The sequence below is a fragment of the Polypterus senegalus genome, chromosome 7 (assembly GCF_016835505.1).
Source record: "Polypterus senegalus isolate Bchr_013 chromosome 7, ASM1683550v1, whole genome shotgun sequence".
In the NCBI taxonomy this organism is placed as follows: domain Eukaryota; kingdom Metazoa; phylum Chordata; class Cladistia; order Polypteriformes; family Polypteridae; genus Polypterus; species Polypterus senegalus.
This window is the reverse complement of record NC_053160.1, coordinates 161,324,468-161,350,576: the sequence shown is the minus strand read 5'-3', so window position 1 is coordinate 161,350,576 and position 26,109 is coordinate 161,324,468. Positions and strand designations below refer to the sequence as shown.

Here is a 26,109-nt window from a genome sequence, read left to right as displayed (position 1 = left end):
CCTAATTATTGCCTGTCTCTAACTGGCTAACTATTAGTATGTTTACATGCACACACATAAATACAGCAGATAGGACTGGGAAGCTCTGTCAGGCTGGATAGTTGGATCTTGTCAAAATGTCTCTGTTCTAAAGCACTTTGAGAAAAGTGCTATATAAATTTAATTAATTAATTCAGATTGATTCCTTTGCCCCAACTCGTCTCTCTGGACTTGGCATGTTTCCCCATGCAGGTTTCATTCTCCAGTTTTCCAAAGACATGGAAATATTAGGGTTAATGGAGATTCTAATTTGGTGACTGAAGTAAGTGGCTCCTGCAATGAGCTGGTGCTCCACCCATGGCTAATTCCTTCCTTGTGCCCGATGCTGCCATTCACAGCTCCAGCATCCCCATCATTACTTTAATTTAGAAGATTTACGTCAAGCCTGCTAATGTAGTTTTGTTAATCATCTTAAATGAGTGGAGGGCCTGAAGCTGTGAGGAGTTTTGTAGAATTCTGGACCATTTGGATTCCAATAATGTGCCATGTCTGCTCCTGGGTGCTATGGCAAGCCAAATTATCATTATAGATATCTTTAAATCATTTACAGATATCTTCAAATGATTAAGAGATATCTCAAATTATTTAAAGATATCTGGAAATATTTAAAGATATCTTGAAATATTTAGAGATATCTTTAAATGTTTTCAAGATATCTCTGAATGATAATTTGGCTTGCCATACGGTGCTGATGTATTCTGTGAGGCTTTGTATTACTTACATTAAATAATGCTTCTCACAGATTATTAACATGTGATTTGAAAGTATATGTGAAACGTTATGGAACATTAGGCAGGTAACCTTGTTGCAAAGCCAACGTTAATCTCCAGGATCAAACGGATCTTAATTCGTGTGTCCACGAAGTAGTTTAGAAATAGATACATAAGAAAACTGTGCACCTGCGAGGCTGTTATTTATTTTTATAAAATCTAAAACCTGACTACACAATGAGAAGTTGCGTGACTAAAAGCCTTTCTAAAGCTTTAGAAATGTGACTGGATGTCTCGTAAAAAGACAAAATCACTTGGGGTTCCGGCGAATCACTATTGGCTAACAAAGCGCGCTTTTCCAAATGTGTATGCCTGCCGACCAGAGCAGTGCAAACTTCTCTTTTCTTCTCTCCTCTTTCCAGATCGTGCCCACTGCATGGCAGAGGGCTTGAAGGCAGACATACTTGAGCTGGGCGCGTGCACGTGTGACAAGAGTTTATCGGCGCACTTTACTTTGGCTCTGCTCACTCGCACTTCGCCGGCGCCGAGTGTATTCGATCTCCCACACCCTCCTCCTTCTTCCTCTCCCGGGATGCGCCTCTGCTTTGATATCTCCGGCAACGAGTATTTTTTTTTATGTGAGAAGCTCACAGCCGCCATGCTGGGAAAAGCCTGCCGCGTGACGGTTTTGCAGCGCCTCAAGCACTAGAGGAGATCCTAAGGGACTTCGCGTCCTGCCTGCGCTCGGAAGGGTGAGTAACACTGCCGGGGGCTGCTTCGCTCATATTTTTTTGCATTTGCGCTTTGCTTTAAGACTTTTCTTATTTACTTTGTCCGCGCAGTACTCCCCAAGCTCTGCATGCTCTTTAGAACATCATTATTATTGCACTTGTTACCGGACACTCGGCACATCGGTGCAGAGCAGAAGAGCGGCATGCGCGATCGAAGTCTCTAAACCGAGGCTCGGGTTTACACGCAGTTGCAAGAGCAGTTTGTCGGTACTGTAACGTAACTTGCCAATCCACCCGTGAAACTTTTGAAATTCGAGTCGGGGAGTGTTTTTGTTCATCCTTACTTTTAGTTTTCAATAGCTGATATGTGCTGTGGGGAAACTCTCTTTCTGGCAATGGGATAAAAAAAAAAAAAAGAAACCGTCGGTCTAAACGAAAGTATCATTGGAAAAATGGGCTAAATGTTTTCGTTGTATTCTCCAATGCTAACCCGCATAGTCATCCTACAAGAGTTGGGCGCCGACTGTGAAATGTAAAGTGTGTGTGTTTGCTTTTATTGATAGGGGGATTTAAATACATTTGGAGGGCCAAGGTGTCGAATCGGAGGGCAGCATTTTCTGTTGCTTACCAGGAAAGTTTTTCGGTCGACACACACGTTTACCGCAATCTTCCGCAAAAAATTTAAATAACTCTGCAGTGAACTGAAAACACATCGAGTGGTAATGCTGTCGGGATAAACCCGGCTTTGCACTGAAAAGTAACTTGTTCTACATCGCCAGCTTCTCAGAAGTCCATCTAGAACACCGCATTGTCATTGTCTTAAACGAGATCCCAACTATATAACAAGTGATGCCCACACACATTAGAATTCATTTGCCGATTTAGGACGGGAGAACTTAAAATGATTACATTGATTGGTCAGTAATTGTCAAATCCCATTTTCAGTGTTTGTGCATGTTACATGTTTGGTTGAATGGGAGTGTAAATGTCTGTACCTAAAGGGGAACTGGCACCTTATCCAAGGGTTATTCTGTATTTGAATCTGATGCCAAAACGATAAGCTTTTAGCTCCAATAACCTTGATCTGGATCAAAAAGATTCCGTAATGGATGAATAAATAATATTTTCATAAATATATCATTTTATACAGTAGTTCTGTGCCTTGCACTTATGTAATAGCTTGTATTTTTGTACTATTTTGCTCAGTGTTTTATGTTTGCTGCTGGAGCAAATAGATTTCCTTTCAATGACAGTAAATGAACAAATGTCAATATGTCTTTGGTAACAAACAGTCACTGAGTAAAAGTAGTAGAGGACAGTACTGTCACATTAATCCTGCTCATTACCATTTAACAATGATGAATTGTCCCAGGATGCATGTGTACAGCAAGGTCCAACACCAACATCCGGTCGAGAATTACTTGAGGCTATAATTAAGTTCTATTTTGTAAATCCTTTATTGAGAGAGGGGAAAATAAAAACAGCTGCCAAGTATGGATGGGCAGATTTAGCTTACGGAATCTCTAGTGAAATATTGGGAAGTAAGGAAAATGCAAAGTATGTTAATTAGAATCGAATTGCTTGACTGATATATGTTGTCATTGTCTTTGTACAACAAAAATTTTTAGCATTTATTAGTCAATTACCTCTGACGGAAAGGTGCCACCCAGGGTCAGTATAAATCTACTGTAAGTACTGGTTTCAGTGCCCCATGAATCCCTGAAGTGACTTAAGTGGGTCTGAGAAAGTTGTTTGTTTGTTATGAGCTAATGTGTTGGTTGTGTTTTTGTAACCTATGTTGTGACTTAAAATTACTCATTAACTGTAATGAAAATTGGAAGTGAACATGCTGCTGATGGGGAGGTTAACATTGCATACTTAATAAACAAAACAAATTTCTCTGTTGGATAATAAAGTCAACCTAACCTAATGTAACTGTCTTAACCTTTAACCATAGGCAGGCAGGCAGGCCAAAAACCTTACATAAATCAAACACTGAAAAATTGACACTGAGTAAAAAATAGAGCTGCAAACTATTATATAAACACAGTAATAGTTTCAATATAAAATTGAGGATAAGAATTTTATATTTGACTGCTGTTTGAACTGGATATTTTTAGACTATGGGAATAGCATGTGAGTGTTTTTATTAAATTATATTTATTACAGAACATTTTAATTAAAAGTATTTTCTTTTTATAAGAAACAGGGCTCAGGTCCTGTTGTTTTGGTGCATAATGCTGCTGCTTCAGAGCTCCAGGAGACTGGGTTCAAATCTTATCCTAATCTCTGTATATGTTGAGTTTACACATTTTCCCCTGTCTGTGTGGACCTTAATTTGGGGTCTTGAGTTCATCTTGCGTATCTTAAACGTGTTTCACGTTAATAAGTCATTTTAAATTAGTTCATTATGAAGCGAGTGCTTGACTGTGCCATGAAGTGGGTTGACACCCCATCTAGGTTTGTTTCTTGTCTTTTGCTCAATGCTTCTAAAATGAGTGTGGGGGTGTCCTGCACCCCTGAGCAAAAGTAGGGAGGTCAAATAAGTGTGTGGATTGTACACTATAGGCTCAGTCATTATTCTGTAATTATATTTTTCATTTCATAGGAAAATTCCTCTGTCAAGGGAATGTCCATTTCTAAAGAAAATAATAATAATAAACTGACTTATGAAAGAATGCATTTGTTGCATGAGAAAACTAGATATGCCCCACTGATTTTTTTTTTCTCAGAATAGAGATCCTGACAAAAAAAGAAAGTAATACCTCATGTTCAGAGTATAAATAAGTCGCTTAAGGGCTCCTGGCATATTACTGCAGTGCTTGTGTTGGCTCTCTTTGCATTTTTATTGTGGTTAAATGTTTATTTTTAAGGCGTGTTAATCGGTACTACTGAAAAATAAACTACAGTATATAGACACTGTGGCTTCATAGCTTTAATATTTGTTGTGTCATCTTATTTTGCTTGGAAATAGGTTCAAAAATAACTTGTTTGATTCAGGCATGTTCTCTGAAACATTAAGCTGCATTTCCTAAAGGTTCTGGTTCAGTCTGCTTTTGGAGATAAACAAGTTTAGTATATTAACAGTTTTTCTGCTGTAATTGTATGCAAGATTTTTTTTTTCTTTTTGCTTGCCTGCCTGTCATACATTTGAAAACTATTTGTTTATATTGAAATTCAATGAAGACCTTTTACAAAAAGTAAATGAGAGCAAAACTTGAGTGTTAATAAATTTATAGAGTATAGTTTAAGAACAGAATTTTCAAGCCCCCAGGAAAGATTCTTGGTTTGTTAGTGGAAATCATCAAAGGTTTGTTGATTCAGGACTAACAGCTGGACATGAGTGAGCATAAGGACAAACACAACAATAAGGAGAGCAGTGCAGAGCTGGAGACGTGCTACTGCTTGGTGTAAAAGTGATAATGATTACTTCATTGAGACTCAAAATACAGTAAGCATGCCAACTATAGCATTTAATCATTTCTTAATAGTGCTGTTCAACGGATGATTTACCATCCATAATTATGAAAAATCTTATACTGTACATTACATTGCATTTATACTCACCAGCCTGTGCTCTAGGTTTCTGTCCATTTATTTTCTTTTCAGTTATTTGCTTTCCTCAGTTTTGTCTGATTGCTCTTTGCATGTTGTTGTTTTATAAGCTAAGTAGGGTTTAATTTTTACAGTTGTTGGCTGAAAATTTTATCTTATTTGCACAGTAAGTTTTCTACCTTAATTTCTATTGCAAACTAGCTTAGTAATTACAAAGTATGTATTATCAAATGCCATTAACTTCAAACTTACTACAGTTTGCTCAAAAATATATAAGATTTTGAAAGTGTTGCCATATCCAGTATGCTTGTTTTTTTTCTTTCTGGTGCAAAGAACCTCAAATTGCAGTTAATAACTCTATTAATGATACGGCTCTAGCCGGCAGTTTGATAGATTACAAAAAAGTAAGGGAAATGCTTGATTAAAGAAAAAAGTTAACGGGTTGAAAACTCTTAATATTTTGATGTAATAGCAAGTGTGGTAACCGTCACACCACCATCACAATCTATTTGGTAGCGTTTTTTGTCAATAGATCACGCTGTAGGTTTCACATTCACAATTTTGAAACTGTAAGTCTCTTTCCAGCATTGCACTGTTATTATATTCAAACTCCTCTGTAAATGTAAAGCAGTAAAAATGGTTGCGTTTAGGCTAAATATGATCAGGGATCCCATGATCCCAATTCACTGTGAGATTTAAGTTGGCTGTTGTCTTACAACCACCCTGACCCTGGCTCACTATTGCAGCCCTTTACCCGGGAAGAGAGGCTAAAACTAATACATCATTAAACAGTCTTATGCAGCTGGAAATGCGACAGGAACACAGTGCGGCATGGATTGTAGTGGTGGTGAAATGGTGAGAGGTTATGCACATGACCCCTTATTGCAAAAAGTAACTCTTGAGACAATATGACCACCCCTAGGGCAAGTCGAGGTCATGACAGACCTAGTAAGGGAAGTGCTTGATTAAGGAAAAAATGAAAAGCAATGGGTGGGATTCAAATCATATTTCTTGGTAAAAAGGCAAATATGCTAACCATCACACAACATGGGAATCTGTTTCTGTGTTGGTAGATCAAACTGTAGTATGTTGAATTAGATTTTGCAGTGCTTTTTATTTACTGCGTATATAGTATTAGGGCTGTGGAGTCGGTAGATAAATCCTTCGACTCTGACTCCGACTTTTTAGTTTCTGGTACTTCTAACTCCGACTCCTCTGTATTTATTATCCTAATGTATTTTCCATGTTGATTAAAAAAAGGCAACATACACATCATTTAACCACAGAACTACTGGCTAGGAAGCTGACTCTCTATCGTATTGGCCAGTTTAAATAAAAGACAAGAACCCCTGAACACACATCGGGCCAAAGCACATACCTCCACCTACATCATTACACTTGTTTACACTCAAGTGAACTTGTTAAACACATTATATCTGAAATAAAATGAAAACACTTTTTGTAATGTATCATAATCCGGATTACAATATGTGACTGTCTGGTTGTATAATAGCTCAGCTGAACTTCACACTAGTAGTAACACAACTGTGCACTGGGTTTTATTCTTACATCAGATACTGTAAGTACTTAGTTATAACTATTGTTTGTGAAATGGGACATTTGAACTTGCTGTATTTTTCTTCATTACAATTTAAATTTATTCGGATTTGGAGTCGGTACATTGTTGACAACTCCGACCTGACTCCAGGTACCCAAAATTGTCTCCGACTCCATAGCCCTGTACAGTATACACGCACATATACATACATACATACACACAAATACACCACGTATAGTGTGAAGTGTAGTGAACATTCACAAGTCACCTTTGAACCAAATTAAAGGCAAAGGTGGCTAAAATAAGAAAGACATATTATCTAGTATCATCTATTGTCCTTTTAATCTATGAGTACTTTAAAGAGTGCCTAACTCTCTGGCTTCTCTCAATCAGTGCTTCATATTCCGCACCTCGTGTAAATGCTTATAATTCTAGTTATCTTTGACCCAATCCCCCCAGTATATCATACAGAGGTTATACACCCAGTGCTGCTGGGATAGGCTCTGTTAGGCTCCCATAGCAACTTGAATTGGATTTTGTGCAGTTAAGGGTGTAAAAGTGTTATATTTTATATGTAATCATTTTTTCTTTGTTGAAGTCATAAGCATTCTTGTTGAATGCAGACGTATGGTATCAGAGTGAAAGCTTCTACACATGGGAATTTAGTGTCTAACACAATTCTTCATTTATTCAGTAGCTTCCTAGACTCTATTTTTATCTTTGTTTTAAAGTCAAACAATGACTTGGGGAGACTAGCTGCAGGGTTCCTATTTTGAATTCTCTTTGAATTATTTTGTGTTGGTGGCTTTAAAGGTTTTTTTACTACTTACACACGAATGCCTAAACGTCAGTCATAGACTTACAAAGGTATTTTTTATGTGGCTGGGTCTGTTTTTGTATTAAAGAGGATGCAATTCAAAACACTGATTCACACCCACCTGTTTAACCCCATTTTAAATTTCATGATATTAAAATCGACTACATATTTTTCTTATTTCGGTAAATTAACTTTTTACAAAGATCTTTTTAACAATTGGTAAACCTGCCTAATTAAAATTAAGACACATGGCAGCAGTAGCCTATCAAGCCAAAACTTAGCACTGAATGGATTGTCGTACACTATTTGTAGTTATTTGGTAATGAGTTTTTGAAATTGATTGCACAGATTTTTGTGATGGACTTGATAGGTGGATGAAAATGATTTTGAATCCTTTCATCTATTTTCTAAATTCATTTAATGCAAGTTTCAGTTTGCAGGCGAGCTGTTCCCAACACCATTAAATGCATGGCAGCATCCAACTCTAAACATTTTGCCATTCAATGGCAAGATATTATTTCAAACAGTTTTACAAAATAAATTATTAATGATGTTTTCACAGATTCAGTTTACATAAAAAGGCAGTCTTTCGTATAAAATAACCCCCCACTACAGCAGGCAAAATGTTCTTTTGGCCTGAGGAAAAAGGATACATATTTTTTATTGAAATAGTGTCATTTAGATTTTATGTCCGGTACATTAATTGGACTTGTTTTCAGTGATTATATTAGGTAATGAATTTACATGTAAGCTTTTAAAAGTTGTCATGGATTTTGACTATCATGAGGCAGGAGAGTATTTGGTTTTTTATTTTTTATTATTCATATGACTAGGTTATGGAAAACGTTTTGAAGAAAACTGCTTAGCTGTTTTTTGACTTCATAACTCAAAGGGTTTTTTTTTTTTTTTACATTATATTAAGGCTGGTATATTTTGATTCACTTTTTTCTTCAATTACATTACTGCATGTGAACCCTGACATTTTTTAATTAGTACATCTAGTTTTCTACTCTGCTTGCAGCAGCTACAACTCTGTGATAATTACTCTCCTGCTTTGCAATTAAATTTAAGGATGCTTTACTGTACACTACATTATTATAATTACTTGTTACTTGGCTGTTGCCCTTTATCCAAGGCAACTAACAACATTTTAAGATACAGTTGGTTACATTTTTTTGTATTTTCCAACTTGAGTGGTTAGCACTGCTGTTTTATAGAAGTTCTCTCTTTGACTGTATGTGTTTTCATCAGGCACTCTGTTTTTCTTCTGCATTCAAAGACATGTAAGTTAGGTAACCTGGGAACCTGATATTATCAGTTATGAGTGAGTGCTCTGCAACATGACTATTGTGTGTCTGTGCTTTCTACCCCATGTTGCAAGGATAGGCTGTAGGCTTTACGGTGAAAAGTAAACTAAAGACCACTTGCTTACTTAGCCTCTGGTAGAGTTATCTAGTACCAAACTACAAGCTTTGACCATACAAAAAAGTTTTAGAAGAAATCTTATAGTCTGTGCTGACACTAAGGAAGAATTAATGTGGCAGGCAAATAAACAGAAGAGACTGCATATGTAAAAGACTTAAAAGCACTGAATGACAACCAGAGGCAGAAAGTGTTTTAAAGCAGCAAGTCCAAGTTTGAAAAATTGGTTCACAAAGGTAGCAGTATGCCAGCCAAACAGTTGGCAAGAACTACACTGATGCCTGTCTTCTACAGTGGCAACCCTATCTTGGATGTAGATGCATTTCAGCAAGTGGTGTGGGGAAAAGAGGTGTGTAAACAGTCACAGAATGATGACTGCTGAGAAATATAAATGGATGTTGAGAGTGACTGACTTATTGGCAAAAACTTAATCTCTCTGCATAATAATAACCCCAACGAGGTTCAAACATATTGAGGACCGATTTGGAGTACAAGTCTGCAAATGGAGCACTAGCTTGTATTAGATTGGCCACCTCAATGCTCAATGCACGTGAACAAGGAAAAGAACAAAGGCAGTCAAAATTAGAATTCTGGAAAATCTCAAAAGAAACTTGGAAGAATTTACCACAGGACAAAAAGCTTTACAGTAGTTTACATAAGGGCATTCTTCAGTTTTCCATTCACTCAAAATGCCGACTTGTTTAACAGACATGTAGTTGTGTTTTTTTTTTTTGTAGTAATGTCTATTTGTGTTTTATTCTAATGATTTCAAAATCAAAAATATATATTTTGTGTGGTCTAAGACTTTTACATAGTACTATATTTATTTTAATTGTAATTTTTCTGTTCAGTAATTTGTCTCATGTGTTGCTAAATTGTATTATTGTTGCATGTTTGTGTACCTTTGGGATGACCAGCATATGTTTTGCATTGTATTCTAAGTATAATAATGATAAACTGAATCACACCGAGCTGAATACACAGTAGTAATAGAAGTCCATTTTATTTGGTCATAAGTTCTAAATATTTAACATTTCCCATTGGGTACCATATTCTTTATTGTTAATAATTACAACTTAATAGATACTTTGTTTTAACAAGCTGCTCTGTGGGTTGGGATTGCAAAAGTAAACAATTAAATATTAACAGACAAAAGTATAAGAAGACTCATTGATTTAAGCTGCGACTTAAGAGAACTGATACTTAGTATTTCATGCAGTCAGATATTCTGCATGTTTATATATTACTGTACGCGTATGTAATGTGTTGTGTTAAGAAAACCAATAATGTCTGTGTCATAGGTGGCATTCAATAACTGAACATAGTTACAGAGTCACGAGATAGAAATTTTCTGTTTGCTTTTTTCATTAATTTTCATGACTAGCTACTGTAGGATAATGGCACTATGGGCACAATTAAGTTGAAAAGCATATTAAGTTATCCTTAAATGCTCCAAGGAATGCATTTTATTATGTTTTGTTGTTTATCCACTGTAAGCAGCCACAAAAAGCTGTGGTGCTTTGTCACGATAGCATATGTATTGAATAGCCGAACCATGACTATAATTTTCAAAAGACCTTTCTCTGTAAAAGGTTTTCATTGCAGTCCTTGTACTGATTCAAGTTACAAAGAAGGAAGTTAAGGACAATTTAAGAATTGAATTGGCTCTTAAAGCTTCCGAATCTTTTGTCTGCACTAATGATTAGACTTGTGAGCATTTAAGAAAACATGTTGTGTCAACAAACCTAGAAGATTTCGTGATATTATGCTATGTCTCTTATTCTAATTTGGCTGACACCATTATCCAAGGCAAATTACAACATTTGAGAGATACAGTTGGTTACATTTTTTTTATTTTATTCCACTTGGAGTGCTGGTAGCTGAAGTGACTTGTTCATGGTCGCACAGTGTCAGTATAAAAATCTGAACCCCTAAACTCAGTGTTTGTAGTCTGAGGTTCTAGAGCCTTAATCAAGTTTTGCTGAGTTGTGGTTAGATGGAGCCAGTTTTAAATATGTATGTAAGCTGTCTGCATGGCTTTGTTTTTGTTCGTTTCATTTTAAACTTCTTTCAACAGTACCAAAATAAATCATGCCTTCAGTAAAAAGTGCCCTGTGGCAAATGAAATGATTGTTTGCTTATCAGACCGAGGGGTTGCTCCTCCTGATCTTGGGAGCAAGGTTTGCCACTCATGCCTTGTCAATACAATCTGTTGTATTCATTTCTTCTGAAGCATGTGCTTGGCAGAATTATGTCAGTTATGCCTGCTGGCCTTCTGGTCTTCAATAGAAGTTATTCATGATAGTAGGGGGAAAAAAAAACATGTCATTAAAGCCTGTAATACTCGAGGAAGCTGCTCTACTTCTCTTGTGATCAAATATTTTAATTTGACTTCAATACGAAAAAAACAACAATCCTAGAAAAAGTAGTTGTGACAATAAGCAACAACAAAATGCCCCCTCTATGCCTCTGCTGTCCCAAAATTGCACTGTAAAATGGGTCCATAAAGAACTGAAAGTTACTGATGCCTGTGAGAGAGGCTGACAAACACAGCAAGCTCAAAAGAAGAAAATAATACCCAGAAAAGGAAAGAATTAGGGAATAAGGTTAGTAGACCAGCTCCCCACCACTTTATAATAGTCTTGTTTGTTATCATTATTTTTCCTTATTGGTGCAAACCCTGGGTGTGCAATGCAGTTCATAAATCAACCAGTGCAGGAATTAGTTTCTCTTGCTGTGATGCCAGACCAAGAAAACAATTGCAAAAGATATTATGTATATTTTTCATCTTGAGGGTGCATTAATGTAATCACTTGTTGGATATTTTTGGGTAAGATACTTTAGCTATCTAGAATACAGAAGAAGGTTCAGGGAAAGTATTATATTTGCTTATTAAAATAATATTAAGTAATTTTCTTAATCCAGTTAAAGGTCACATGAGGCTACGGTCTCTTCTGGGAACATTGGATGCAAAGCAAGAACCAGCCATGTCTGGACACGAATCCATCACATATACATTCATTTTCTATCAATTCTGAGTTAGCTGTTAAACTAACATGCTAGTTTTTTGATAACAAAACTGGTCTACCTAATGAAAAACCCTTGTAGACATGGAGGGAAAATGCAATCGCAGTAACAGTGTTTGGGATTTGAAACCCTAGATGCTGTATCTTTAAAGAGGCAATGCTAACCAGTGCACCACATTTGCAGAAGTTTGTTTTTTCAACTCATGTTTACTAATTTGCATTTTAAAGCTTATATTATTAGAACTTTTAATCCTTACTGGTTGCTTCTCTTTTGTTTTTCAGGTTTTTGGTAGCTGACACATTCAAAAAAAGAACATCTGTTTATTTTCTTCAAAGTCTGCAGCAAGTAACAGATGGTGCTACGGCTCATTTTGACATAACTCCTGCTTGTACTTGTCATCAACAGGTATTCTGAAATTTGCACCCTCAATTCAAATTGCATAAAAACATTGTAGATAAATATTTACTTAAACCTGTCATTTACAAAAACTAGTACAGCCAAAAAACTTGAAATGTGTAAAACGGATGAGCTGAACACTAAAGTTCCATCTGTTGTGCCTTCAGGTTTCATATCATTAGACAGCAGGCAGAGTAGGGATCCACATATATCAGTATGCAATATGACATTTTGACAAATCATTTTAGGTTTGTCAAACCCTTTAAGTTATGGAGTGCATAGTTTGCAGAGAAATTTGTGTTTCCTTTGACTTTCCATGTAATATTTTTCTTTTTGATTATATCAGATAAAAAAAGTATTGAACCACCTTGGATTTACAAGTGGGGTTCTTATTAATTTCTTTAAGGTTTTCTGATTTTTCTCATGTCATGACTTCAAATGGACTGTTACTTTGTTGATTTATTAGATAAAACTCATCTGTATAAAAAATGGATAATGTAATATATTTGTCTGTTTCGGACATTTCTAATGTTAAGTTTGCCTGCCAATTTCTGAAAAAACTTAATGCTGATTGAGACAAGATATAGTCCAGGATATACACATATACAGTATATTTTATTTTATTGGTTATACCTGGAATCTTTTACCTAGTTTTACTGTTACAGACAATGTTAATGTATCAGTAATAAGTGGGTGGGAAAAATGGGAGTTTATACTTCAAAAAAGTAACTTTTTCACATGGTGTCACTGTTGCAAACAAGTCTATATTATAATTGTGTTTCAATTACATTCCTATTTTATGTGACCCTGAAAAATCAATGTTTGGTTCAAGTTATATTTTTTTAATCAAAATTACCTACTTCTATACAACAAATGCAGCAGCTGGTAAAAGGCAGTTCTTTTTAAGTTTTTGCCATTTGCCGTCTGTTTTAACAGACAAATTGTACTGTTAGTTTACATCCACAGCTGGGCTTCTTGCTTTTTTTGTCTGTTTTCATTGCTTATGTGCATTTATTTACCAAGGCAGTTTTTGTTTTCAAAAAGGAAACTCTGCAACTTGGAGGTGAGCTATATTTGACAAGATCTAAGGCTTTTGTCATGTTTCTTCTGGTGGTGCCCCATTGGTTGCTGATGAGACACTTTCATTTTTAAATTTATAAATCCAATTTGACCTTAATCATGCATGTTTCCAGGGCATATTAGTGACAGAAATACATTTTTTATTAATGATTTCAGTTTCGCAGATTTTTTTTTTTTTTGTATCTGATTCATATCCTTTATTGATGAGATGAGTTTCATTAAATCATCTAGTGCAGTGCATTGTACAATACATAAATGTAATCATCATTATCAACTTTCTTTAGCATTTCCCTGTTAGGGATTCTCTCTCTCATTTTTATATATTTCATATTTTTATTTTTAACAATTTCCTTGTTTATTTGTATCATTTCTTTGTTTAGGCTTTGCCCCCTGCTCGCTTCACTCAACAACTCCCGTGCCTGCGCTATGTGCTGGTTTCTTTGCGGTTCTGTCACTCACATATGGGGAGACCCGTCTCTCACCATGATTCAATAGTCAAGAGTCGCATCTTCAATTCAAATTCAGTTTGCTACTGTTAGTCAGGCTGATAATTCAGGAAGTAACCGTTTAACAACATTTTAGCACAAAAGCAGTCATTTTTGCACAATTTGATCTAGTGACTGTGTAAAAGACATGGATTATGCAACATGAATCATGTGAGATTTTTTTTTTTTTGGTGTGGAATTTTTCACAAGGTTTAGCAATGTCCAGTACTGGTCACCTATTGGTCCTGTTTATGAGAATCGTGTGTACTTTCCTCTAGAAAGAGAGATTAAATGAGATTAAAATCACTACGAAGTACATGGGATACGTAACATAGAGTATAATGTTTTTGTGTGGATTATTCAGTACTGATCAGTGAGGAACATGAAAAGTGACAATTTTACTGTAAGAGTGTGAATTTGTATATAAGGGACCATTGTTTAGTCACCAGAAGTGTGATTCTTTTATAAGAGATGCCACAGAAATATAAGATTTCAGAAGAACAAGGGCACACTGTTTGGTTGGATGTATATTTACCATTAGCCCATCAGCTTCACCTGATAAATGTGTTTTTTTTTTTGTTTTTTTTTTTTGAAACTACAAATATTCTGTATTTGAAACATTCTCATTCTTACATATTGAATGTTGCTTGTCTAGGCTGCTTCTTCCCTCGCAAAGTACTGGATACATTGGTTCAAAGATCTAATATGCATTACATGGATTAATTTATATTGGATATTTTTAGTAGACTTTTATTTTGGAGTGCATTTTTCTTATATCCGCAGTGAACCTTGGTTGAACTCATTTCAGCTTTAAAAGACAGCAGAATATCCGTTCCCAGTTCATCCTAAATTATGCATGGATGCAGTCTCAGCAATTTGGAAATAGCTATGCATATTCTGTTTTGTGAATGTTTCCAGTTTAGTTGTACTTAATAATATCTGCGTGATTTTGTATGTAGTATACTTACATTTATTAGAAATTAGTATTAATTAAGGAGAATAATCCAAGTACATGTGGTATATCTTTGTTTTTGTTGATTAAGCTGTGGAAAGTGCCTTGAGTTGCATGTAACCATATAATAAGGGGCTATGTAAAGTTGTTGTTGTTTTTGTTATTATAACAGTTATATCATTGCATGTGTATTTGATTTTCTGTTTTACATGAAGTAAAGAATTAACATTAAGGAAATCTCTTGACTGACTGAAGGAAAAGAAAGGAATTTAGCATCAAAACAATGACTTTGTGTTTGAAAATTGTAAAAATGTGTCTCTTTTAAAAGATATATATAAAATATAATCAGATCCAGTATATTTATGTAACTTTTCCCCCAGCCAATTTATGTTATGCCAAGACTCAACAATGCGTCAGCATGACCACGTGTAAAGTAAACTAAAGACATGTCAGCACTAGACACTGTACAGAGAAGAGCAGCCAAATGTCTTTCAGGGTTAAAGAGCATGTTCTGCTCTGGCAGGCTAAGATAATTAAACATTTAAGGGCAAAAATTTTTAGAACACATCAACAGAATTTAATAGTGCAAAATGTACCAATAACAACACTATAAACTTGTATATGTGATGACAGTGTTGGATGTTAATGAGGAATACTAAGACAGAAACCATGAAATATCTCTTCATGCAAAGTGTCATCAGAACCTAGATAAATGCAGTGACCTTGAGCATATAAAAATATCTTGAGAAAATGTAGCCATTCAATGATTAATCAAGATCAATTGACAGAGTGATGATATCTCATTTCTAAAATTCCTTATGTTCTAACTTAACCTGATTTAGGGAAGAAAGCATCTTTTAGCTGAAGTGTGTTTACTATATTTAGGGCTATGGTTGAAAGGGATCCTTGCATAAGATTTTGGGGTATTAGGGTTGAAGAAAAATATTTATCCAGGCTCATGATTTCCCAGATTTTATCCAGTTTTTGGATAAAAGTCTGCATCTTGTTAACATTACAGCAACATCCAGACTGATAATAATGCAGCTGAAGTCTGTTAAATCAAGAATTAGTTAAACAAATACGTGTGAAGCCATAAAATAATTATTTTATCTTCCGAAATGGTGTCTGCCATTCATATCTATTCATCATTTTTTTTTTTTTTTTTTTAATCATCCATATGTGTGCACATTTTGTCCAGGACATAGACAGGTCAGATCACATTCCAGGAAACATAAGCTACTCTTCAGTCTTAACACTGGAAAGGACTATCCTGTCACAAAAACTAGCCTTGTCAAAGTGTTTTGTTAACTTAACAGGAGATTTTATTTTGCATTTACAATACAAATTGTTCCAGGTTGAGAGTTTTTTTTGGATGTGGGAAAAGGTTTTAGGCAATGTATTTTTTTCCATAGTAATTGTTATGTTTTTATCATCCAAATCAGTAATATAAGCCAGCTACAGCAATAGTGCAGCTTTGGACTTGCATAATACAACACAAGGTGTGACAGTTAAGTAAAGGCTGTCTTTTATGTATTCATTGATGGTTGCTGTTGTTTTCAAAATATGCTCATTGCTTCGCAGTGCACTTTTCATATTCAGTTCAGCATTTTTTTCTTTGGCAGAAGAGCACAGTTTTGTTTAAGATGAATGTAGTTAATATTACACTGTTTTATTAACTTTAAGACACGTCAGACTTTGCTTCATGAGAACTAGCAGTGGAGTCGAATGTGAAACAGTTAAATGGATAATTCATTTGAAAAACTTAAAAGACTATAAAAACAAACTTCATATGCATTGACAACTTAGTAGTAACACAGACAAGGCTAGCATGATTACCTACATGTTTACATTCTAATTAATGTCTGATTTTTGACTAACTCCTAAACTATGAAAAATTTTTAACAAAGAAAATGTTATTTGTATATAAAGTTACAAAGGTGTGTACTGTAAATGTATAAATGGTGATGTACATAAACAGCAGAGCTGTTCAGATGAGTAAACATATTTCCAAAAGATCAAGAAGCAGTGCCTGTTTGTTGTGATGTTCTTGTAAATTGTGTTATTGAATATTGTGTAAAAGTTTTTTTACTTCCTTAAACATTTCGAGCAACGTTCAAAGAACCAGCTTTTATTTTCCAGTGCAGACATAATTGTTAATTGGGAACACTATATATTTTATTATTTGGATGTTTAGTCAATAACCAGTGATCTCTTTTTCAAGTACCATTCTTTCTTTTATTTTAAACCCAGGCACAGCTTCATTTCTATGTATGCCTTTCTGGAGGGAAGGGGGTGGGGTATGTGTGTTTCAAATTCTCATCAATCTAAGTGTTCCAAGAATCTGGATGGGGGAAGGGGGATGAACAAAAGTAACTAAGAAACCCTCTAGTTTGAAGGACATATTTCTTTTTTTCGTCCTCTAATGTGTGGGCATTTTCTCACTTCTAATGTATGTACAGTCTTCCCTCTAGCAGCAATTCTTTGTTTGTATAGCTGCTTAGATGCTGCACTTTCAATATGGTGTTTTCTGTTTACTATATCAAAATTTTAAAATATAAATGTGATTATGTATTCTCAGGTTGCTGTACTGGTGAAACTCTAGATATTAGAGACATTAAAGATACAGAGTGAAAGGTTTATCAGTGTATTAATGTACACCTTTTTGTTTTTCTATAGAGATCAGATATTGGGTCATTATTTTTTTTTTAAATAACCTGGATATCCATTTTAACTTACCTTAGTTCTCTATGCTCCCCTAGTTTAAAAGTGTCTGCTGTAAATGATCCTATAGTTGCTGAATAACATGATAACAGAATGCTCCAATGAAACGTCAATCGATACGTCTCCTTCCTGTTATTCAGCTGGCTAAGGACCTGACCCTCATTCTCCATCTTATTGGTGTTAAACCCACATGACAGCTCTGTGTGGCTTTTTGGCACTAAGCCTGACTGGTGCTCATAAGTAAACACCTTTCCCAGGTCCATTCTTGTTGTGTGAAAGTCATTAATGTATGATGATCTAACTGTTTTCCTTGGAGTAGTTTACCATGGATAGTCCTACCAGGAGCAGACAAATTCAGATAAAGTGTTTCTAAAGATCACTGATAACCGCGCGTCCCCAAATCACAAGGTCATAATCCTAGAAGGGAGGGAAGTGTCTGGTTTCTCAATCTGCATCTCCAAGAGTGCTATGTTGTGACTGAAATAATTACAGTTGCAAGTGCAATAAGGCAAATGAGGTTCTTGCGGAGGGCTAATAGAACCACAGCTTATTCAGTTTTAGAGTAGTGAGTTCAGGCATTATGAGAATTTCAGAATAGCCCTTGGCACCTTCTAAGGTATTGTAAAAGGCATAGCCCACTGGGCAATGATGCCAGGGCAGGTATTGGAGAGATTATACAGTAGACTTTCCCAGGAGTTGCTATAGTACTAGGGTGTTGTACCGTGTTATCCATTATGAATGTAGTGAAAAGTCAAGCAAAATGACACCTTTTATTGGCTAACTAAAAAGAGTACAATATGCAAACTTTCGAGGCAACTCGAGCCCCTTCGTCAGGCAAGATTTTCAGAATAAGTTTCTGGAGATAAGGTGGCTGGGTCAACTTAGCGTAGTGTCTGGCTGCCATAACTATGATTAGGATAAGAAAAGTGGAAATGACGAAGATAATGATGAAATGAATACTGGTGAAGTTTCTGTAATGCCAAGATTAGTGAAATGCTTATGGTGCTTTACACAGCAGGGCACTTAGTGTTTGACAAAGAGCATAACCTGAGGGTGGATTTATATAATTGTCTGTGATTTTTAAGGTCACTGTATAGGTATAGTAAAGCTAACAGCAGGGAAAAATTATAATGTAGTGGAAGAGCTGGGTCTGTCTGTGATAGTCATCGTTCAAGAGATGGCTAACATTTAGATTAAAAATAATTTCATTGGGTAATTTGATTAGGACAGACTGTAATTTTCTGATATATTGTGCTTGTTTAGTGATGTTACATCTATATAAACCTTTCCAGTCTATTTATGTGTTTTAGAAGCTAATGTTGTTACATAATAATATCACTTCATGTGTTGATTAGAAAATTATTTCAGTGGCATTCTTGTACAGGAAGATCATTACAAATGAGTAAAAGCTGTGCTTAAGTAAATTGTTTTTTAATAAAAGGTTCAATTGAAACCAAAGCTACAGTATACTATCCATTAATCACCAGTAATTTAGAAAGAAAAAAAAAAAACATTGTTTTAGTAATCAGGGCTATTCATTTTACTGAATCACTTTGCAATAAGTTAAATAGAACATTAAGTGCTTCTTGTAAGTTTTGTGTACACAGTAAAATGCAGAATGCTCTCTTTTTCACTCTTCTTGCATATACAGTGCTGTATTTGTTGGCTTAAGTGTTTTACTGCATTTGGGTCATGACAGTTTATTATAGAAGCATATGTTGTTGTAGCATGTAGACCTGAACAAAATCAAGATGTTTCTCTTTCACATTTTATTCTGTGTCATCTTTGAGAAGACTAATATTACTGAAATATTGTGTTTATTGTACTATTTATTTTCTTAGCAGTCAGACACTTTTACATGCCATTTAAGTCCCAGAGCAAAAGTGTTTTTTTTTTAGATTAGAAGCTTGTTTGTTAAATAAAATGCTTTGCATAGACATAGTTGAACTTTTGAAGTTCTTTTATATTGTCTGATCAGGATGACCGCAGAAAACAATGAAGTCAATTTAAAAACACTGGACTCATTTTAAAACCGTAAAATGAAAACTTTTTACTTTTAACCTATGCTGTAATATTGAATTTTTAAAATTCTAATGGATACTTAGCTGTAATTATATTAGAAGGGTAGCAAAGCTAAAATCTACCTAATTAATGATCCAAACAAAATAGACTTTTGTATTGGCTCGAGTAAACAATCTGGGCTTAAACTATTCTTGCATGTGTACATATGCTTATAGGGAAAACTTAAGTCCTAATTTGGACATATTTGAAAAGTAGGCATATCTTTAAAAAAAAAAAAAAAGTTTTGACATGCTATGTGTACTGCTTTAGTAATGTCTTAAAAGCTATCATTGTACAAACTTTATGTTGCACTCGACATTTCTCTGTGCCATTTCTTTTTGAAGTACAGGTTTTTCGATATTTGGGTTAATTTTTGGTTTTTTTAACTAAGTATTTTTATCTCTTGCTCAGAGTGTGTACTGTATTCATCTTTTATTCCACTTCAGTGTCTGCAAAGTGCATTCAAGATAAAAGCACTGTATACTGCTTCATTCTTCAATCTGGTAATGTTTTGCTTTATGTAGAGCAAGGAGTCTCCGTTCCAGACATTGAGGGATGCAGTGTCCGCTGAATTTATGTTTCAGTCCATGCTATTAATCTCTTCACTACTTTTGAACTAAATATGATCCCTGAAACTGTGCTTGACCTGCTATGAAGTGACTACTAATTATATAATAGGAAAATACTATACTTCACTGAAGAAACAAGTTCATTCAGAGGTTAACTATGGGGAAAAATATCATGTATTCTGCCTGCAGAACACTAGTTATCGTTTTCTTATTATTGCTTTATGGTCTACATAATCATTTGGCTTTTAAAGTTGTATGTAAACACATTTTCATATTCTGTTTCCCAAGTAGTTTTAATGTAGCTTTTCACAATTGTGATTGGTTGAAAACCAAGTTAGCGGTCTTGTAAACAGTCTGTAACATCAAAGGGAGGCAAAGGTCACCTGAAGTATGAATAATTTAAAAGATACTACCATGTACTTGTGACCTTTGCTGAATCTGGCACATGCATGGTGGTTTGGCATATTATTACTCACATTTCTATGCTCACTACTGGACATTTAATTTGATAAGCTTTGGCAGGGTGGTAAATGATCTCATTTTCTGTTTCCAGTATTAAGAGCATTAGTACTCATATTGCATGTCATCTAAACCAGTTTAACAAAAGTTAATGTAAATTATAGCTAAACCGCCAGTGATTAGATGCAAAAACAGCTTTACCAGTTATGTTAGTTAAATTAAGAGAGTTTAATATTTAGTGAAGGATTTGATTCAACTGTTCATATTGCCTTTATATACATTATGTAGGTATGACATATAGGAAGAGACACTGGTTTTCCAGTGGTTTCCTTTCTTGTTGGTTTGCTTTAAAGTGATCTGCATGTAAAATATGCTTCACTTGTAAAGAAGTTGCCATATTTGTAGCTGCTTATGTTCTAAACCACCTAGGGAGCAACCATGCAAACAAGATCACTCTTTGTGCTTGCAGAGCTTGGCATGGAGCCCCCCTAAACCATTGGCAATAAATCTCATGGGTTGGTGAGAACTGGGTCAGGTGGAATAATATGGGTGTTTATTACTCCTTGGGATGAACACTTCAGGGAACGAAATGCCTTCATTACTACAATAGGCTTTGTTTTCACACTATCCAGTCTGGCAGTATTTCAGCTGAATGAGAAACTTTGTGTTTCAAGTTACAGTTGCTGCTACAGAATTCTTTTACTATTGAAAGTAAATCATATATTTCTGAAAACACCAGAAAAAAAATGAAATGTTTTTTAAAAAAATGTATTTTATACATATTCCTTTTTTTTTTTTCTTTCTTTCTTTACTTGTACTTGATTGTGCCATTCAACCCTAGTCTGAATTTTTATTTTGAGGTGCTGAAGGGCATGCTAGTTTCCAAGTGTGTTTTTCATTGAACATCTCAAACAGACATGGGGAGAGAATCCAAATAGCAGTGGAGAAATATAAAGTAAGTGTTAAGGGAGTTGCAAAACAAGCATTTTTAATATTGAGAAGGCTGGTCTTGGAGGATCTTAGGTATCTGATGGGTTGGTATGAAGCCAGCAATGGTAACGTGTAATCTGGGGATTTGAAGCTAAAAGCACTGTATGGTAAAATTTTATATATTAATGTGAACATGTGCTAAAGAATTGCTGGCACTCATTAAAAAGATGAACAAAAACAGATAATAAATCAACAACAGTGATAATAAAATGTACTTTATTGCAATGTAAAATAAAAAAAATGCTTGCTTCATTAGCTTGAATCCTAGTTGGAGCACTCTTTGTATGATGTTTTGACATCCTGCTATGATTAAAAGTCAGCATTTGAAATATAACTCCATCTTAGATATCATTTGTAGAAATCCTGTCTTAACAGGTAATGAAAAATGTAACACACATATGAAAATATTTGTTAAGCTATCACCATGGGGAAATTAAAATAACTAGTATATGGAAATAAAGCTTTATAAACAAGGTAATGGATACAAAAGCACATGCAAATATATGAATTTGGAAACAATTAGCTGTTATTACGTGGGAGTGGCTCCTACACTTATCCTTATTTGTAGTCATAGACCTTTAATGGGGTGAATGGTTTTTGACAACAGATAGATGGGTGAACTAACACTTTTAGAATAAAAAAATCAAGAAGCTTAAAACCACTAAAGCAGTGGCCTGGATACCAGGAGGAGGATAAACATTGTCCCCAAGCAGAGTAGGAAAGATGTGAGGAAGACTAAAACTAAGGATGACCATTGGACTCCTGAAGTGTCTGGTTACAACATGGTTTAACCAGTTCTTCAAAATGATCATTACACATTCTGTATACTGTATTTCAATGAGATACAGTGGTGCCTTGGTATACGTCCTTAATCCGTTCCAGATCCTTGGACTTATACCAAACGAATTTTCCCCATAAGGAATAATGGGAAAATGATTAATTTGTTCCCATGAAAAAAAAATCCTATTGTTGTTGGCATATTATAAATTGATGGGGTTGTATAAAATAATTTAAACACTGCTTAATACTAAAATACATAAATACAAAAGCAATTAGATGAAATAAATGAAAATGACTTGTCTGATAACAATGAGTTTAATTTTACTGCACAACAAAGGAGAGCGTTACAGCTACAACAAAGGAGCCACTTCAGGCGATTGTGTAGCACTGCCGTTGTTCTTCTTCTGGCAGTCTTCAATCCAAATCCCTAAAGCAGATTCCATCCAGACTACTGCCTTATTACATCCACTTACAACTCGTTTTGCACCCTGGTTAAAAGGACACTGCAGCTGTAGATCTTATATTCCTTTCCTACTTTTTAAACAAAAAGAATCGTAGCCTTCAACAAATCCAAAACGTTTACCTTTTCGGCAATCATTAACATCTTCCGTTTGCACTTGGGCACGGCCCCTGAAGCAGTAGCAGATCGTTTTGGAGCCATAATGAATAATGAAGGGCTTGACTATGCACAAAGATAAACACAAAAAAGCACAAAAGTTAACTGTTTACACAGCGAAACACGTTGATGCTAAATGAGCGAGACAAGACTTCCTGGTTAACGCTGCATTCAGCACGCAGGAACTTAACTGCGTGCTCTGATTGGTTAGCTTCTCAGTCAGGAGAACATAACTGCGTGCTCTGATTGGTTATCTTCTCAGTCACCTGCCAATAGCGTCCCTTGTATGAAATCAACTGGGCAAACCAACTGAGGAAGCATGTGCAGGAAGTAAAAAGACACATTGTCCACAGAACCCGTGAAGCAGCGAAAAATCCACGTTATATATTTAGTTATGCTTTCATATAAAATCCACGATGGAGTGAAGCTGCGAAAGTCGAAGTGCGATATAGCGAGGGATTACTGTACAGGTTAAAACTTGGCCCTTTTTTTTTGAAGGCGCGTGCCCGGTATACCACACGTGGTGTTCTAGCACACGAGTCGTATTTCAAGCAAAGGTCATATACCAAGCAAAATATTTCGCCTCTAAACAGGACGTATACCAAGTTAGACTTATTCCAAAGCAGACGTATACCGAGGTACCACTGTATTTAGAAGGGTTGCTGGAAGAAGGTCTTAATTGAGAACAATAAACAGTTTTAAGTAGTTTTCAGTTCTACACTGGGATCGTGGGTTGGAATCAGATGCTGTTGTCAGTTATAACCAATACTGAATTATTTGTCTACCTTAACTTTCAGTACGGTTGGTATCAGAAGAGGGTTACATTCAAAGAAAAGAGCCTCATATCCATGACAAATTATGATAATTTTTCAAACAATGTTTTTTCCTTTGCTGTCACTGCTCCCTGTTAAGATAAAATAGCATTGTGGTGCTATTGAGAATTAACATATGGCCAAAATCCTGATTTCTTTTGCCAAACAGCAACAAATTGGCTGCAGTTTGAGCTTCTAGAACAACAGTTGTAGAGAGCAATTCGTAGGCCTAGACTCGGGGGCACAAGTATCTGTAAAATGCCTCATTAGATGACAGGCATGACTTCATCCAGTGTTTTTCTGTGAACTTATTAAATATTATAGTAAGATGACTTTTCACAATTATCCCTGATATAGGTGCCTTCATTTATTGTTAAATACAGCAGACTTTATATATTTAATTATTTTTTAAATTAATTGTACTAATTTAAATTCATACGAAGCTGGCCCCTATCCTGACAAGTGGCAAACCGCCCAGAATAGAACGGCAGTCTATTTCAAGGCCTTCACTTGCGCACACATCGGGCCATGAATCATAAACATTTTGGTTAAAAAAACCTTTTTGTTTCAGGTTTGATTTGTATATTATGGGATACAATGCTGAATAATATAAATCCTAGTAAATGTTACATTAGCTAATTGGCCTACTCAATATTTAAAATAAGTGATCAAATAAATACATAGACAAGTTTCTATGTAGTTCCAAGAACAGCTAAAATATTTAAATAGAAGCTAGCTTTTTTTCCCTAGGCTAAAAGTTTTTTGTTTTAGCATTTTTATGGGAGGATATAAAAGGGGGAATTATTTCATTACATATGACTTATTTGTTCATGTGTTTTAAAGAATAATGATAATTCTTCCATGTACTGTATATATAAAAAAGTTTATACTTTATACATATATACATTAACAGCATGGTGGGTCAGTGGGTAGCAGCCTGGGTTTAAAACCCACAGCCAAGTATTGTCCATGGAGAGTTTTTTTTTTTTTTTTAATTCTATATTTATAATTTTTTTATTTTTATTAACATTGTACCAACTAGACATTCCTAATTTTTGAGGTGAAATTATAAATATGGATTTCCATTTTAGTTATGCCATATTTGTTTCTTACCAAAACTTCTACTGTATGACACACACAAACAATCAAATTCTTTTTAATCTCTTCTTTTTCTGACTGGAAATGTGAGCTGCTGTTGTAAACACAAGTTCTCTCACCATCCAGACTCAGAATAAGTAGTGTTTTGCTTAATTAAAGGGCAAATTGAAAAAGGTCTTTATTCATTAAAGAAGCTTTTCTTGCCATTTCTCTAATTGCACGGGATGACTTCAGTTCCTTTTTCTCAGTTTATTACTCCACTTTCAGGCTAATATTCCAATCTTATTCATCTCTTTTAAAGTCTGCATTGCTGCTCTTTGATTGCAGGAAGTTTGCAGCAAAAAAGAAATGTGCACTAGCTCAACTACTGTATAACCTAGCATTTAGGAACACTAGAAATACATTTCTACAAAGCTTAGAAAAGCAGATGCTGAAAAAAATCACAGTGAAAATTTGTCAATTTATATCCTTGGCCTATCGTTCGGGGCATTATCAGATATATTGTATCTGGGCATAAATTTATGTTAAATATCCTGGAACATGCAAATTTCAGTATTGTGCTGATTTAAAACAAAAAAATTACAATTAGCTATTTTTTGCTTGTATTACAGTCTGAACAGAATGGCATTAATATGATATTCTCTCTTCGTAAAAATATATGCTTTTCTCAGCTGTTAAATGATAGTTGCATTAATTAAAGGTTGTAGGAAAAATATTCAGCAATCATTTTTTTTTTGGGTGCAGGGTGACCATATGGCATTTATAGAAGCCATAGTTATTGTGGTTGTATTCCCCAAGAGAAACTCGTGTGAGCTCCAGGAGAATGTGCTCCAGGAGAATGTGTTGGTGATTAGATCAAAAGTGCAAATCTCCCACAAAATTAACAGGGTTTTAAGCACCACAACATTATTAATTTTAAGAGCAATATATAGGTAGTGATTTATTTGTCTAAAGGGGAAATTTTAGCTTTTACCGAATCTCAAGAAATGTCGAAATTGTGTAACAATCAACAACAAATGCCAAAAATACAATTATTATAAAAAGGAAAACTTGTACATTAATAAAAGATAATATATATTAAAATATATATTAAAATATTCTTTTAATTATAACCTCTAAAAAAAGAATGTAGTATTAGGACAAATATTATATTGTTTTAGTTTGATAAATAGCATTATTTAATTGATTGTCACTGTTAATAAGATTAAGAATACAGTAGCTGAATTAAAAT

At 34.9% G+C, this 26,109-nt stretch overlaps 1 protein-coding gene across 3 annotated transcripts in view; it reads left to right on the top strand.

Moving 5' to 3' along the window:
- The first annotated feature begins 1,119 nt into the window (after nt 1-1,119).
- sema4d (sema domain, immunoglobulin domain (Ig), transmembrane domain (TM) and short cytoplasmic domain, (semaphorin) 4D) overlaps nt 1,120-26,109 on the top strand; it is a 138,973-nt gene continuing 113,983 nt past the window's right edge. Inside the window, exons 1-2 of one of the 3 annotated variants that reach the window (XM_039759464.1) lie at nt 1,120-1,501; nt 12,141-12,264. The gene's annotated coding sequence lies outside the window, so the exon portion shown is untranslated. The remainder of the gene's footprint in view (nt 1,502-12,140; nt 12,265-26,109) is intronic. The other 2 variants (XM_039759465.1, XM_039759466.1) reach the window with 2 other exon arrangements.